This window comes from Chlorocebus sabaeus, chromosome 12 (genome assembly GCF_047675955.1).
Source record: "Chlorocebus sabaeus isolate Y175 chromosome 12, mChlSab1.0.hap1, whole genome shotgun sequence".
Classification (NCBI taxonomy): Eukaryota; Metazoa; Chordata; class Mammalia; order Primates; family Cercopithecidae; genus Chlorocebus; species Chlorocebus sabaeus.
In genome coordinates this window covers 25,095,172-25,097,993 of record NC_132915.1, presented here as the reverse complement: position 1 = coordinate 25,097,993, position 2,822 = coordinate 25,095,172, and the positions used below count along the sequence as shown (strand labels likewise).

The 2,822-nt window shown below is 46.3% G+C and overlaps 1 non-coding gene across 1 annotated transcript; it reads left to right on the top strand.

The window, feature by feature from the left end:
• Positions 1 to 2,051: 2,051 nt before the first annotated feature.
• Positions 2,052 to 2,159, top strand: LOC119624656 (small nucleolar RNA U13). The gene has a single exon (XR_005240808.1). It is a non-coding gene; the product is annotated as a small nucleolar RNA U13 (small nucleolar RNA).
• Positions 2,160 to 2,822: the final 663 nt, after the last annotated feature.

Below are 2,822 nucleotides of genomic sequence, written 5' to 3'. Positions count from 1 at the left end.
GGTTACATTTTACATAGGATTTTGTTAGCCAAGTCAGTGTCTGTTTGCATCTTAAAAATGAGTCATACCTATTCCTTGTAAGTAGGACAGGAGGGCAGCTGGAATTCCCCAGCTCACTCCTTGTCACTGCTTCCTGCCTCTGTTGCTCTTTGTCCTCCACAGCACGCTTCATTGGCTAAAAAGTGAACCAGATACTTCGTTACCTCAGGGCAGTTGTAAGTACTGAGTCAGACGCCTTAGGCTTGTGTGATGGGAAGTTTAGGGCGAGACCAATGTCTTACTTTAACAACAGTGTGAATAAATTAATCTCTTTTGAGATTTTATTACTCAATATTCCACCCAGAAAGAAACACAGATGACACTCAGCCTATCAAAGGCCATCTGGGACTGACAAATGCAGAGCTTGTTGTAGATGACAAGGATCAGTGGATGGATCATCACTGAAAGAAAGGGAAACATTTTGAACTGTTGTGTCTCTCTCCTTGCTCACATGAAAAACAAAAAAATCCTTGGCCGGGCGCGGTGGCTCACGCCTGTAATCTCAGCACTTTGAGAGGCCTAGGCGGGCAGATCATTTGAGGTCAGAAGTTTGAGACCAGCCTGGCCAACATGACGAAACCCCGTCTCTACTAAAAATACAAAAACTAGCTGGGTGTGTTGGCGGGCACCTGTAATCCCAGCTACTTGGGAGGCTGACGCAGGAGAATTGCTTGAACCTGGGAGGTGGAGGTTGCAGTGAGCTGAGGTCATGCCACTGCACTCCAGCCTGGACCACAGAGTGAGACTCCATCTCAACAAACAAACAAACAACAAAAAATCCTTAACCACAGACTAAGTAAGCATTATTACACAGAGTGTCATTCACTAATCTTGCTTGTGCCTGAACTTTGAAAGCACCAGGCCCTTGCTTTGGGAGTCGGGAGTGTGGGGTGTAAGTGTGTGTGTCCTCTAGAAGGAGACAACACTGAGAACAGAAGGAGAGGATCTTGGAGATTTGTTAATTTCCTATTGCAGTTAGCCTTGTCTTGGGCTTTCACTTTGGCACTTAAAATAACATACATACTCCCTTGCACAGCTGTTATTTTTTTCTCTTCATGTGTACAACTTGAATTATCCAATGGCCTTGCTTTGAGGATATTCATCCTATCTTATTGATTCTCTCACTGTGTAGGACGATGGAGAACACAGTAAGAAAACCCTCAACGGATACTATTTACACGAAATTAACTATGAATTCAAAGTTTTAAGATGCTACTTAATCTTATAAGCCTGGTTCTCCAAAACTTCATCTGCCATGGGAAAAATCAAAGCTTGTGAAATGATTAAACTTGTAAAGGAATTAAACTGTAGGATTCACTCATTTTATAATTGGTATTTTCACCCTAAGAGCTTTCGTTTTCCTCTCTGGTGCTTAAAAACAAAGTAAAACAGACAAAACAAGATTAACTAAATTAAAACTCCCGTGACTTAAAAAAAAATAGCCAAGAATAATGTGCAAGCGTCTAGTTAGGCCAACAGATGTGCTTAACATGTGTGAACTGGGAACACCAATGAACATGAAGGCTGAGGAAGAGCACCACCCCCTGCTTCTTTTCCTGCTTGTGCTCTTGCGGAGGGTCAGGCTTAGAGACCACATATGGTCAGCTCAACACATGAGTCCACCAAGCAGCCCATGAGGAACTCTTCCTTCCAGAGTTGTGCACACCATGCAGTGTGGTCCACCTGCAGAAGCACAGAACAGGTGCTGCCTGGGCCAGACGTCCATTCAGGTCATGGAATTGGTCTCAATGCCATTTAGGCATGAATCCAGGGTCCTGGGTACCAGACGCATGGTCTAGGTAGGGAGTGTTATGTACTAGGTGAGCATGGGGTTCCATTGGGCATGTTCCCTTGTCTTGTAGGATGTTAGCTCTGAGGGGCGTGGCTGCAAGAAGGCTAGCCTTGAGCTCTCTAAAAGGCAGGGCTCAGGACAAAGCTCCCAGTTGCTCAGGCCTGTGGGTAGTACTACTTAAAAAGGCCCTTGAGAACGTCTTTAAAATGCAAATGTCTCGATCCTTTTGTGGTTCAAAAGCATGATGATTGGGTGTTCAGAGGCATGTGTGAGACGTGCCACCCTCTGAACCTCCTTATGACCTCCTTATGACATTACCTCTCTGACCTGAAAAAAAAAATGCAAATTTCTGGATTCTACCCGCCTCCCCGCGCTCTGACACAATGATATAGCAGCCCTGTGGTAGGACCCAGGAATCTGCCTGTGTAATCACAGGTTGATATTCTGGTGTTTCCTGGTTTTGCTCTGCTGATTTGGGGGATGTTTACCAGTAGGAGAGCGGCCTCTTTCCTCTGCCCTCCCCCAGACCCCAGTGACTCACGCTCCTACTGCTCCTCCTGCTCCTCCTGTTGCTGGCCTGTCTGTTGTGGTTGCCAGCGCTACTTTGCAGACACTGCCTGCTCCCTGCACGCCAACACAGATTCTGTTTCCCTGCCACCGCTGCTGCTGTTGTTTGTTCCGTCCGTGGCTTATTGTAGGAGAACTCATTGTTCTGTTGCCACTGCTACCAAGCTGCAAACACCAGGCTCACGGTGCAAGGGGAAAGGGTTTTCCCCTCTGGGTGTTCTGCCTCTATCGCCTAGGCTCTCAGGCTTTGTTGTCAATGGCACTGTGAGACCCTAAACTGTGGCCTTGTGATTCCCACATCTCCATTTAGTTCTTTCTTTTGTTCTCTGAGATTTGAGAAGGAACCCATGTCTTTCAGTATTCCTGTTTTCTTTCGGTACTTTCCCCCTCCCCCACTCCAGAATTTAGGGCAACCTTCTGCTAT